The following is a 14061-nucleotide window of genomic DNA, read 5'->3' as shown; positions in this document are numbered from 1 at the left end:
TACTTACTTTTTTTTGAAGTTAGGCCGATATTCTAAAATTTTCTTCTTCCTTGAATTGACCTCCAGACAACTCAAATCTATCCAAATTAATTCAAATCAGTCAATACTAATTATAGAAATTAATTCCATATAAAATTACTAATTTTCTAACAAAATCTGAAATTTAACTCAAAGATTGCCCGTGGGGCCAACGTCTCGGAATCTGACGAAACTCACAAAATGATGAATCCGAACCCATCCTCAAAATCGCCCAAGAACCGAGCTCCAAAAATCCAAAACGAAATGAAGGAAATGACCATTTTTTGCCCTTAACTTTCTGCCCAAAAAATACTATTCTGGCCGCTAAAAGTCCAATCCCATCGTTAAAAGTGTCCAATCTGGTCGCTAAAGGTGCGCATCAGAACTGTTTACACCAGCAGTTTTGTTTTCACTAAAAAGGCTTTAACTCCATCATACGAACTCAGAATTCGACAATTCTTGTTCCTATGAGTCACAAATAATAATACGAACCTACTCGTTCAATCAAAACTCAATTCAGAGCTCATTTGCTCAGTACGATAACAATTTCGCTCGTTAAATAATTAACTCATATTTCGCGCTAAAAACCCAACTGCGACTTGATGGAATTAGACCAAACTTTCCAGATCACTCCTATAATTCATTATCAAAATCTCGAAATTAAATTTCGATCTCTACAACTAAAAATGGACCTTTGAATCATTACATGCTTATGCTGAAAATATCAAACTCTTCCAAAACTCTTCCCCGACAGTTTGTAGTTTAGCCATCATAACTTCTTGTACTCACCTCCAACTGCCAAACAGTTTAGATTTCTGCAAATTAAATACAAAGGGCTACAACTTTCATGTTTTGCTCATCGCCCAGCTCCTAATAGATTGCAAGATATAAGCTCTCAAAGTCAGCCCTGTGCAGCAGAAATTTCTGGTGATGCACACTGCTGTAGCCAAAATCTGCAATACCAACTTCAGTAAATTTTTGGCGATGCACACTGCTGTAACCAAAATCTGCAGTACCAACTTCAGTCAATCAATTATAACTTTTTGTACAAATATCCGAATGATGAATAGATTATCATTCTGGAAACGATAATAAAAGGGCTACAACTTTCATGTTTTGATAATTTTCAGATTCCTTATAAATTTTGAGATATAAGCTCCCAAAGTCAGCTCTGCGCATCAGAAATTTCGCACATTGCTGTAAAATAAATCAGCAGTTAAAATTGATTCGAAACCACTCTGAAACCACTCCGAAACTCACCCGAGGCCCTCGAGACCTCAACCCAATACACCAACAAGTTCTAAAATATCATACGAACTTAGTTGAAACCTCAAATCACATAAAACAATGCTAAAACCACGAATCATACCCCAATTCAAGCTTAAGGAACTTAAGAATTTTCAACTTCTACATTCGATGCCGAAACCTATCAATTCAATTCCGATTGACCTCAAATTTTGCACACAAGTCATAAATGACATAACAGATCTATACAAATTTTCACAACTAGATTCCGACTCCGATATCAAAAAGTCAACTCCCCGGTCAAACTTCCCAAAAATTTAACTTTCGCCATTTCTAGCAAAAGTTCACTACGGACTTCCAATTTTTTTTTCGAACACTCTCCTAAGTCTAAAATCATCATACGGAGTTATTGGAATCATCAAAACTCTATTTTTGGGTCGTTTACACATAATTCACCATCCGGTCAATTATTTTAACTTAAGCTTCCAAAATAAGAATTGTTTTTTCAATTAAATCCCGAATCATCCGAAAACCAAACTTGACCACCCTCGCAATATACATTTCAAAGCTGCTCGAGACCTTAAGCCACCGAACGGAACGCAAATTTTTAAAACGATAAGTCTGGTCATTACAATTTTGCTGGACAAAAACTTTGTCAACCTCGTAGAAAATTAAAATAGAAAAAGAAATTCAATCAATGGGTTCTTTGGCAGAGAAGAGAGAGAGGAATGTTTGTGTTTGTGCTTTGGAGCAATAATTCAATTCAATTGGGATAGGTAGACTATTTCTTTGTAGCTTCATCCACTTTTACTTTTAGCTATCCATTGTGTATATACAGTGGATATTGATACAGTGGTCTTTGAAGGAATTTCCTACTTCCTTCTATTAAAGTTCAAAGAAAACAAAATAACAATAAGCTGAAATATTTTGTGGGACGAAGACTTTTCTTTGGCAGAGAAGAGAGAGGGACGTTTGTGTTTGTGCTTTTGAGCAATAATTCAATTCAATTGGGATAGGTAGACTCTTTCTTTGTAGCTTCATCCACTTGTACTTTTAGCTGTCCATTGTGTTTATACGGTGGAGTCTTTGAAGGAATTTCCTACTTCTTTCTCATAAAACTTTGCTTATTTGAAGTGCCAGTAGCTGTCCATTGTGTTTATACAGTTGTTTATTTCTTTCTCTCCTATTATCATCAGTTGATCTTTTACCACAACTACAATTTATCCACATACCGGATTTTTTATTTAACTGAATCAATGGCATCATCTTCTGCTTCTACGAGTACTTCACAGTTTCCTGGGTGGAACTACAAAGTCTTTCTAAGTTTTAGAGGTGGAGATACTCGAACAACATTTACAGGTCACCTATTCAAATGCTTGAAAAACAGTGGAATATTCACGTTTCAAGATGATAAAAGGCTAGAGCATGGCACATCAATATCAGATGAACTCTTGAAAGCTATCGAGCAGTCTCAAGTTGCCCTCGTCGTTTTCTCAAAGAATTATGCGACATCGAGGTGGTGCTTAGATGAACTAGTGAAGATCATGAAATGTCAGGATCAATGTAGACAAATTGTCATACCGGTATTCTAAAATGTGGATCCATCACATATTCGGAACCAGAGGGAGAGCTTTGCTGAAGCCTTTGACAAACATGAAACAAGCTACAAGGATGATGATGAAGGAATGCAGAAGCTCCAAAGATGGAGGAATGCTCTAACTGCTGCCGCAAATCTAAAAGGATATGATATTCGTGACGGGTGAGTTAAAACACATAGTAATTGCATATAATTTAAAAAAAAAGAAGAGAAAACGACAGAGAGGATTTGTAAGCACCCTCCAACTCCAACCCTTAATTTTCATTCAAATGTGGTTGCTTATGTGAAGACTACATATTCTACTATAGAAAAAAGAATTTGTACCTCAAAAATGAGTTAAACAGAATAGACACTAAATAAATTTATCATATTTACAAAATAAAAATCAAAAGGTGGAAACTTAATCAATTTATTTTTCTAAGAATACTGCTTACACAATCTAATTTCATTGATTGTTATTTAGACGTTAATATGTTTTTATTTTTTTTCCTGAAAAAAAAAGAATGATGGTTGTTACTTATGTTTCTATCAGTAAGAAGGTATTGTTCCTATCAATATAATTAGAGAGAATAAATAAAAAAATATCTTAAGCTATTCACATTTTGCTATTACCCCTGAAATCTGAAATATTATGTTTCTATTTAAAACCTCATGGAGTGCCGCTGAATGGAGAGTGGCTTCACTTCCTTGTAACGTGCGAAAGCTAAATTAACCTAAAAACAGCCGCCACTGACATTTTTTACTTTATGTTTATCATATTAATTATTTATTTTTTTCTTTTCTTTTTTTATAAGTTGACAAGAGTGGGTTGCTCTAGTGGTAAGCACCCTCCACTTCCAACCAAAAGGTTATGAGTTCGAGTCACCCCAAGAGCAAGATAGAGAGTTCTTGGAAGGAGGGAGCCGAGGGTCTATCGGAAACAGTCTCTCTACCCAATGGTAGGGTAAGGTCTGCGTACACACTACCCTCCTCTACCCCAGGGTAGGGGGTAAGGTCTGCGTACACACTACCCTCCCCGTTGTTTTCCTTTTTTAAGTTCAATTTTCTTGATGTAAACCAAGTTGAAATTCGTAGCCCTAAAATAAGAGCAACACCAAAAATAAATTAATCAAAAAATAAAAAAGAAGGTACAAAGTTAGAGCACTGCTCTAATTGATACCGCAAATCTAAAAGGATAAACATCCGCCAAGGGTGACTAAAAAATATATGACAATTTATTTAAAATGTACTTTAGACGTCGGAAATGTTTTATTTTATAATTTATGTAAAACAGAATGATAATTGATAAGGTGGGTTACTCTGATGGTAAGCACCCTCCACTTCCAACTAAGAGGTTGTGAGTTCGAGTCACCCCAAGAGCAAGGTGGGTAGTTCTTGGAGGGAAGGATGCTGAGGGTCTATTGGAAACAGCCTCTCTACCCCAGGGTAGGGGGTAAGGTCTGCGTACACACTACCCTCCCCGTTGTTTTCCTTTTTTAAGTTCAATTTTCTTGATGTAAACCAAGTTGAAATTCGTAGCCCTAAAATAAGAGCAACACCAAAAATAAATTAATCAAAAAATAAAAAGTTTTCCTTTTTTAAGTTCAATTTTCTTGATGTAAACCAAGTTGAAATTCGTAGCCCTAAAATAAGAGCAACACCAAAAATAAATTAATCAAAAAATAAAAAAGAAGGTACAAAGTTAGAGCACTGCTCTAATTGATACCGCAAATCTAAAAGGATAAACATCCGCCAAGGGTGACTAAAAAATATATGACAATTTATTTAAAATGTACTTTAGACGTCGGAAATGTTTTATTTTATAATTTCTGTAAAACAGAATGATAATTGATAAGGTGGGTTACTCTGATGGTAAGCACCCTCCACTTCCAACTAAGAGGTTGTGAGTTCGAGTCACCCCAAGAGCAAGGTGGGGAGTTCTTGGAGGGAAGGATGCTGAGGGTCTATTGGAAACAGCCTCTCTACCCCAGGGTAGGGGGTAAGGTCTACGTACACACTACCCTCCCCAGACCTCACTAGTGAGATTATACTGGGTTGTTGTTGTTGTTGTTGTTGTTGTTGTTGTAGAATGATAATTGACTAATATATTTATATCAACCAGAATATTTTTCTATTACCCCAGAAGACACTATAGTTCCTATCACTACAATTCCTCAATAACATTCTTGCACATATAATATTTTGATTGTTCCTTCAAGCATTTGTTTTATGTGCGTAGTCTTTTAATCATATCTAAGCAAATTAACAATATTTTGTAGCTCAGCTTGTTGGCTATTTACCTAGTTGATGAGAGTTCGATCCTCGCCTTGCAATCTTCTCTCCCTTTCCCCTACCCCTACGTAATAAAAAATAATAATTATGAAATACTTACTAATACTTGACTTTCTTACATTTATCCACAATTAATCTTCTTATTTTTATAGGATTGAAGCAGAGAATATTAAGCAGATTGTCGACCAAATTTCCAAATTGTGCAATAGTGCTACTTTGTCTTCTTTGCGAGATGTTGTGGGAATAGATACTCATTTGGAGAAATTAAAGTCCCTACTTAAGGTAGGAATCAATGATATTCGGATCATATTGGGGATCTGGGGCATGGGCGGTCTAGGGAAGACGACAATAGCAAGAGCCATTTTTGACACTTTATCTCATCAATTTGAAGCTGCTTGTTTCCTTGCAGATATTAAAGAAAATGAAAAACTGCATTCTTTGCTGCATTCTTTGCAAAACACCCTTCTCTCTGAATTGTTAAGAAGAAAAGATGATTACGTCAATAATAAGCTTGATGGGAAGCGGCTGATTCCAGACAGACTTTGCTCTAAGAAGGTGTTAATTGTGCTTGATGATATAGATCATAAAGATCATTTAGAGTATTTAGCAGGTGATATTGGTTGGTTTGGTAATGGCAGTAGGGTTGTTGTAACAACTAGAGACAAGCATTTGATAGGGAAGGATGATGCAATATATGAAGTGATTGCACTACCTGAACATGAAGCTATGCAGTTGTTCTATCAACATGCTTTCAAAAAAGAGGTTCCAGATGAGTGTTTTAAGGAGCTTTCATTGAAGGTAATAAATTATGCTAAAGGCCTTCCTTTAGCCCTCAAAGTGTGGGGTTCTTTGCTGCATAACCTAGGCTTAACTGAATGGAAAAGTGCAATAGAGCAAATGAAAATTAATTCTAATTCGGAAATTGTTGAAAAGCTCAAAATAAGTTATGATGGATTGGAGCCCATCCAACAAGAGATGTTTCTAGATGTAGCATGCTTCTTGCGAGGGAAATATAAAGGTTACGCCATGCAAATTCTTGAGAGTTGTCATTCTGGAGTTGATTACGGATTGCGTGTTTTAATTGACAAATCTCTTATATTTATCTCTGAAAAAGGTGAGTTTCAAATGCACGACTTAATACAAGAAATGGATAAATATATAGTGAACTTACAAAAGAATCCGGGCGAACGCAGCAGATTATGGCTCGTCAATAATTTCGAAGAAGTGATGATTAACAGTACGGTAAGTAGGCTAAACAATGTAATACTAGTATTTATTTCTAATTTTTATATTCCAAAAACATATAGGGCAGTCAATTTTAATTATTTGTTCATCTTGCTTCATACTCTTGCAGGTACGACATTTTAGTTGTTCCCTTTAGTTAGTAGGAGAAGCAAAAGTAATATTAATTGCCTAATTAGTAAAAAAAATATTAATTGCCTAATTCGTTCACTAGCCTCTTTAATTTACGTTGCCTAATTCGTTTTTCTTATATTTTTAAGCGATGGATTAGTCTAGTAGCCACTTAATCTATTTTATCCAATGTCATTCTTTGGATTAACTTGAAAATTTTATGGCATTGTATTACATAATAACTCAATCAGTGATTCACTTTACCATTATGTTTTTTTATATAAAAAAGTTATAATTTATTGGTACTGTTTCGATCATAATTACTTTTTATCACAACATGAAAAGCTTATAGACTTGACTCTAATGAACTTCTAAGAAAAATGTAATAATAGAAAATAAAACAATATAATTAATTACAAGAAGTATTTTTCCGAAATAACATCGGTATTTCTTAAAAAGAATCTAATTTATATTGTTTCTTATACTTTGGCATTGCAAGGAGTGAGAAAATAGTCATATTAGCAAACGAATTTTATACGACATTTGAAATTATACTTTGTTGACTAGTGATTTTCTTACTAGGGGACCATGGCAATGGAAGCAATCTGGGTTTATTTTTATTCTGATACACTACGCTTTAGCAATGAGGCCATGAAAAATACGAAAAGGCTTAGAATATTTAACATAGAGAGATCGTCGACCCGTGATGCCATTGAATATCTGCCCAACAACTTGCGTTGGTTTAAGTGGTTTTGCTATCCTTGTGAGTCATTGCCATCAACATTTGAACCCAAAATGCTTGTTCACCTTCAACTCGAACACAGTTCACTGCGTCATTTATGGACGGAAACAAAGGTACAATAGTTCAGTTCTATTTTACTTTTATTTTTCTCTCTAATTATCTTTGTCCTTTAATTTAATGATAATGAACAAATATTATTGCTTTTGTCATGTATTATTTGAGGTACCTTCTATTTTTGCTAGAATTACGATGCATGTCTTTAAATGATCAAAAGTTATTAATTCCATAAGCTCAAGTTAATGTATTTCCATCTCAAAAAAATTATTGTAATTTATATTATTTGGGGTTGTTCCCAGTATTATTGTAAGATCTTATGTCTTTTTTTTCTCCAAGTCTTCCCATCATCATTCAATTATTTGTCAAGTAAGATTAGATTCATATGAATCTCATCCTACGGCTGTACATAGTGGGATGGAAAGAATACTTATTAGTAAAATAAAAGGAATTTATTGTGTACAACTATTTTCTCGAATGACATATACGCTTTCATACATTGCTTTCGGATTTAACATTTCGGTTTCTCCATTTTATATTACATTTTTTTTAAAGATAAACACTTTTCTCTTTGCTACAGTTTTTTTCAATCATGTTAAATTATAGTTAGCAATATTTTTATTTATAATTTACTTTTGTTCAGTTTCTTAACAAGTAATTTTCCAAATATAAAAAATAAATTTCTAATTTCGCACAAAAATATTTTATTATTGGAATTCTGCGGAGCAGCAAAATATGTTCTTTCTTTTTTCTCTCTATCTCATTCTGTTTGTGTTCTGAACAGCATTTGTCGTATCTACGGACGCTAGATCTTAGCTGCTCTAAAAGCCTGACGCTAACACCAGATTTTGCGGGGATGCCAAATTTGGAGTATTTGAATCTGAAGAAATGTAGTGATCTTGAAGAGGTTCACCATTCCCTGGGGTGTTGCAGAAAACTCATTCGGTTAGATTTGAGGTATTGTGAAAGCGTTAAGAGGTTTCCATGTGTTAACGTGGAATCTCTTGAATATCTGAGTTTAAGCTATTGCTCAAGTTTAGAGAAATTTCCAGAAATCCACGGGAGAATGAAGCCGGAGATACATACTGACATGAAAGGCTCTGGGATAAGGGAACTACCATCATCTATTTTTCAGTACCAAACTCATATTACCGAGCTAGATTTGAGCTATATGAGAAACCTTGTAGCTCTTCCAAGCAACATTTGTAGGTTGAAAAGTTTGGTTATTTTAGATGTGTTGGGTTGCTCAAAACTGGAAAGCTTGCCAGAAGAGATAGGGGATTTAGACAACTTGGAGAAGCTTGATGCCAGGTGTACCCTAATTTCACGACCTGCGTCTTCCATCGTACGCTTGAACAAACTTAAATCCTTGGCTTTTGGAAGCTTCATTCCAAAGCTTAGAGTGCACTTTGAGTTCCCTCCTGTGGCTGAAGGATTAAGGTCATTGGAAGATCTGAATCTCAGTGACTGCAATTTAATTGATGGAGGACTTTATTGGATCCTTATCCTCTTTGAAAATTTTCGATCTCAGTAGTAATAGTTTTGAGCATTTGCCTAGAAGCATAGCCCAACTTGGTGCTTTTCGATCCTTCGACTTATCAGATTGCGAGAGGCTTACACAGCTACCAGAACTTCCCCCTGAATTAAATGAATTGCGTATGGATTGCCATATGGCTCTGAAATTTATCCATGATTTAGTAACAAAGAGGAGGAAACTACAAAGGGTGATATTCAGACCACTGTATGGTAAGGATGATGCACACAATGATTTGTTTGCACATGCGCTGTTTCAGAATATCTCTTCCTTGAGGCATGACATCTCTGCTTCAGATTCCTTGTCCGAAAATGTGTTTACCATTTGGCATCCTAAGAATAAGATCCCAAGTTGGTTCCACCATAAGGGAACAGATAGAAGTGTATCAGTCAATTTGTCTGAAAATTGGTATATACCTCATAAATTCTTGGGATTTGCTGTATGTTACTTTGGCATCTTAATTGACACCACAGCTCAATTGATTCCCGTATGTGATGATGGGATGTCGTGGATGACCCAGAAACTTGCCTTATCCAATCATTCAGAATGTGATACAGAATATAAAATTAATTTTTTGTTGGTACCTCTTGCTGTCTTATGGGATACATCTAAGGCAAATGGAAAAACACCAAATGACTATGGGATTATTAGGCTATCTTTTTCTGGAAAAGTGAAGAAGTATGGACTTCGTTTGTTGTATAAAGAAGAAGCTGAGGTTGAGGCCTTGTCACAAATGAGGGAAAATAACAATGAACATTCCACTGGGATAAGGAGGACCCGATATAACAATAGTGAACACCATGACTGTGACCAATGAAGCCAGTTCCTCTTCCTCTTCTAAGAAACAACGGTCACATTTCTAATATAGCAATAGCGAACACGACTTCATTTCCAATTTTCGGGGGAACTCTGTCTTTGAGAATCTGCAGCAACAAGTAGAGGGGCCACTCTCTTTAGAAACTTTGCAGCTCTTTCCTGCAAACCCAGGATTTTAGCTCAAATACAGGTACATATTTGTGGTTTTTTCTCCATTTGTGCCTTTTTTTCATTATAAAGCCACACTTTATTTGCATTTTGCGCTGAAGTCCCAACAGACCTTAGAGCTTTTTTGCGCTTTTCGCATTTGATAACACTGATTGATATATCATGTTTCATTTGAGAAGATGAATAGTTTAATTCTTATTTCCTTTGTTCACACTGGCTAATCGGAGTCTTTAACAAGGACATGTACCTAAACTTCTTTGGCTCTCTGATTGTTACATTTGGGGAGATCTTTGCTTTACTCTGATTGTTATATTAGGGGAAAATCTCTGTTTTAACTTTCAAATACAAATAGCTCTCTTGTTATGGTAGGGAGGTCGGGAAAAAGATGAAACAACTGACGCAGCACAGCGTGAGACTGTGGAGAAAGCTGAGTACGAGATGAAGTTGAGGTCCGTTCTCCTTTATGATCTCTCTGTTCTTTTATGGGTTTTTAAGGAAAAAGTGAAAATAAGCAATAAAAGGCTTTGTGTTAACTTGCCTACTACATCAGATGAATAATAGAATCCTAGTTTTGTGGTAGAGTTAAAGGCTCACGATCTTTTAAAAAATGCTTGCAAAATATTGAGTGTTTTCTTTCAAGACTGTTTGCACTAATTCATCTAATATGATCGTTTCAAATTAGGAATATGCAATCTTTTTTAATCTTAACGTCTGTTGTTATCAAGTTCACTCTTTTGCTTGTGCAGTTCAAATGGGAGCACAGGGTATTTTGAGAACTAAACCGATGACACTGCATAGGAAGGAAGGGCACAACTAGATTCTTGCCGGGAGAAAGAGATGCGCATTGTGATTTTGGAAAATTATTGCATTGAATTATTGGATGTTCTCTTTGTTTTCTAATTCTTTTTTCCATGTATCTCTACCATTCTTTCATTTTTCGTCTTGATGAAGAAGGATACAGTCATTAACCAATTCCCGTAATACTCTCACCTTTTCGTCAGAGCCGGCCAAAGGGCTCGGCAAATGAAATAATGGCTTTAGGCCCCCAATTTTTTAGGACCCCATTTTAAAATTAATAATATGTTAATTCCATGGTAGTTTCCTCTAACAAATTTTAAATATCTATATCTATTATATATACTATATTAATAGCACGAAGGTTCTTAGCAAAATATCGTTCGCTAGTAATTTTAGTCATTTTTCAAATATTTAGAAATAATGTGTTTCTATGCAATTTGTGAAATTGCCTAAAAATCTACTAGAGGAAGCAAGTATATCTTTTTTCAGCCTCGGGAATTTGTCATAGCAATGGAAATTACAAACTAAACATGACTAAGCTTCAGCTGTGTGACATTCAACGATGACTTTATGCCAAGTTCAACAGTTTTGTTGAAAATGCAAGTTCAGGCTCAGAGATAAAAACAGATTTCGAGTATCCTTGTCTTACTCCTAAACTGATAAACGTAGAGAGACCTGATCCAAGTTGTTTTTCCATTTGCAATGTTATCCAAATATGCAGGGAAAACCGTTCCAGGTGGTTGTATTTCATCAGTTAATTTTACCGGGGTTCGAAAGGATGATTCTTTGACGCATAGTAGCTGCAAGAAAACTCGGGCTGTTTCGAGTTTTGACTAACAAAGTGAAGATGAAACACTTTTGAATAAGTTTGTGTACATGCAAAAGAAAATTCAGGCTGCAGTCAAATTTACATAAAGAAGGGAGAATTATTTCAAAGTGGTTCACGTAGCTCAGCTTGACTGAAAATCCAAAGGGAAACTCAAGTCGCGACCAAAATACATAAAGAAAGGAGATTTTCTTCAAAGTGGTTTAGGTAGCTCAATTAGACTGAAAATCATTGTGTGGTTTGAATTCACACCAAAGAAAAAGAATGCGAGGTAGAGGAATTGGTAACTCATCAGGCTCATGACCTAAAAAATAAAGGTTTGAATCCTGTCCCCGCCCAATCAATGGAACATTGTTCACTAGGATACAAGGTAGGTAATGCCAATTGACAAAGTGACGTTAAGCATCCCTAGCGGTACGAAAAGAGGGGTCGTGATAATATCATCTACGTATGTACTGCTCTTTGTTGAGTAGATACGATAAGACTTGACTCTCTCCTAGCCACTCCGGGGTAATATAGCATGTCAGGAATAAGGGGGCATACTCGATGTGAACACTCCCTTTCTGGGTTGGGGATTTGACATTTGGAGTTCACCGTATGAGGAAAAGAAAGTATTTGCAAAAAGAGTAATCAGTTCGACCTATAATCTTTAAATTAAGAACCTTAAGCTTTAGAAGCGCTATCTAACTGAATTTCTAGAGGGGCATGCAAATGGATAGTTTTGCTTGCGTTTCCTGCTATATAAGGCGGATTTCAATTAAATCTCCTCATTCATGAGGTCATGCTGACCTCTGAACTCTGCAACAGAGAATTGTGGTTTTCTGAGTAAGTTTATATCCAGGCATCTATAGAATTCCTAGAAGTTGGAGAATGTGTTCATCTCTTCTGCCTTTGTATGGCTTAACTGACTGACCACTAGCACACTTTTTTAAAAACTTCTCCTGTTTTAAATTAGCTTTACTGTCAATTTTCCTGCAGTTGCAATCACTTAATGCCCTTTCATTGTTGGAGATGACAAAGCTGGAGCTTGAAGAATCAAAGGTTAAGTTATATCGGCTGTCTTTTATTGACAATCCTATCTCTTTCTCTAGGATGTTTCAAACATTATGAAATTGATTTTTGACTGATCCTTCTACTGAAACAGGACCCATATAACTCTGAGGCAGAGAGTGCACTTCGTGAATGCATTTCTGCGTATAAGAAGGTATGAGCAGTTTAGTTTTATATTGGTCAGTAAGTTTAGTTTAGTCATTTATGCATATTAGTTAATGATCTGTATTTGACCTTTGCTATTGTGATCTTGTGGCTTTACTTGTTATTACCTTTTCCTCTTGGTTCTTGCACCACATGTGAGCTTAGAATACACCAACTATAATGTCCCAAGGATAGTATAGTTGAGGAACTTCTGTTTCTCTCTCTAGATATAGTTTCCTTGGAGCAAGTCGAATTCTCCTTTGAACGACAAATGTTTGATTATCAATTACGTGACATTCTATGATAGGGAAATCTATGTCCTTTCTGGATATTGTTGAGGTAATAGCTAATGTGCTTTTAACGGATGAATATACAGATTCTGTATATTAGTGTTTTAGGACAGAAAAAGCAAAGTACAAGGACTTGAGACCTGTCCAGGCTCTCCAATTGAAAAATTAGATGTCACAATAGCATCTTACATGATTGAGACAGCATATATTTCAATTCTTATTTGTGCAAACCATGACATAGTTTGGTTTTTGGGCGTATAATGTTCTTTTCAAAATAAAAAAAAGGAAGAACATTTTTTTAGAAACTACAAAATTGTAATTACTCTGGTCAAGAGTCTTCCAATTTGAGCTCAATTTCTTGTAATCAACTATGCAGTGGCGGAGCCATAATTTTCGTTAAGGGGTGTCAAAATATATAAAAGTAAACATACCAGAAAATTAAGGAGAGTCAATACATAGTATATATACATATGATTTATTTTTTTACCTAACTACATAGTATATTTTTCTCGCAAAACCCCTTTCCTATAAATATAAAATTTATTTTTATTACCTAAATGACACCCCTTCCTATAAGGTGGCTCCGCCACCGGAAGAAAGGAGGGCGTAGAAGTTGAACTCTCGACGAGCGGAGAGTGTAGAAGTGTAAGCAACTATATGTATAAGTCCATAGCATGTGCAATAAAAGATGAAGAAATAAGTGGAAAACCAGTCGGAGATGAAATGTAAAGATTTGATCAAACCAGTAGCAGAGATGGGATGTACACTATTTTCTAATCCCTGAGATTTGTAGGGAAAAAAATAAAATAAAACAGGAAGGAGAAAGAGAAGTTGGTGTGCTGTGATTTGACTGTAAAATGGTATATTTAAATACAATTATACATGCAAACAGAGTTACTACTAGCAATATTATTGAAACATGTCAGGTATCTCTTATATTTTTAGGTGCTTATTTTGTGTCGATGTTTTCGGAAACAGTTTCCCTACTTTCTCATGGTAAGGGTAAGGTTTGCGTACACATTACCGTCCCCAGATCCCACTTATGTGATTCCACTGGGTTGTTGTTGTTGTTGTTGTTGTTGTTGTATTTTGTGTCAATGTTTGATTTTATTACAATACATTATTAAATTTGTATTTCGTTTTTTAATAAGAGTT

The 14061-nt window shown here is 35.4% G+C and overlaps 1 pseudogene; it reads left to right on the top strand.

Moving 5' to 3' along the window:
- The first annotated feature begins 2125 nt into the window (after positions 1 to 2125).
- On the top strand, positions 2126 to 10894 carry LOC107764827 (TMV resistance protein N-like; annotated as a pseudogene).
- The last annotated feature ends 3167 nt before the right edge of the window (positions 10895 to 14061 follow it).

This window comes from Nicotiana tabacum, chromosome 11, assembly GCF_000715075.1.
Source record: "Nicotiana tabacum cultivar K326 chromosome 11, ASM71507v2, whole genome shotgun sequence".
Taxonomy (NCBI): Eukaryota; Viridiplantae; Streptophyta; class Magnoliopsida; order Solanales; family Solanaceae; genus Nicotiana; species Nicotiana tabacum.
The sequence above is the reverse complement of the archived record's forward strand: the minus strand, read 5'-3'. Positions and strand labels throughout refer to the sequence as shown.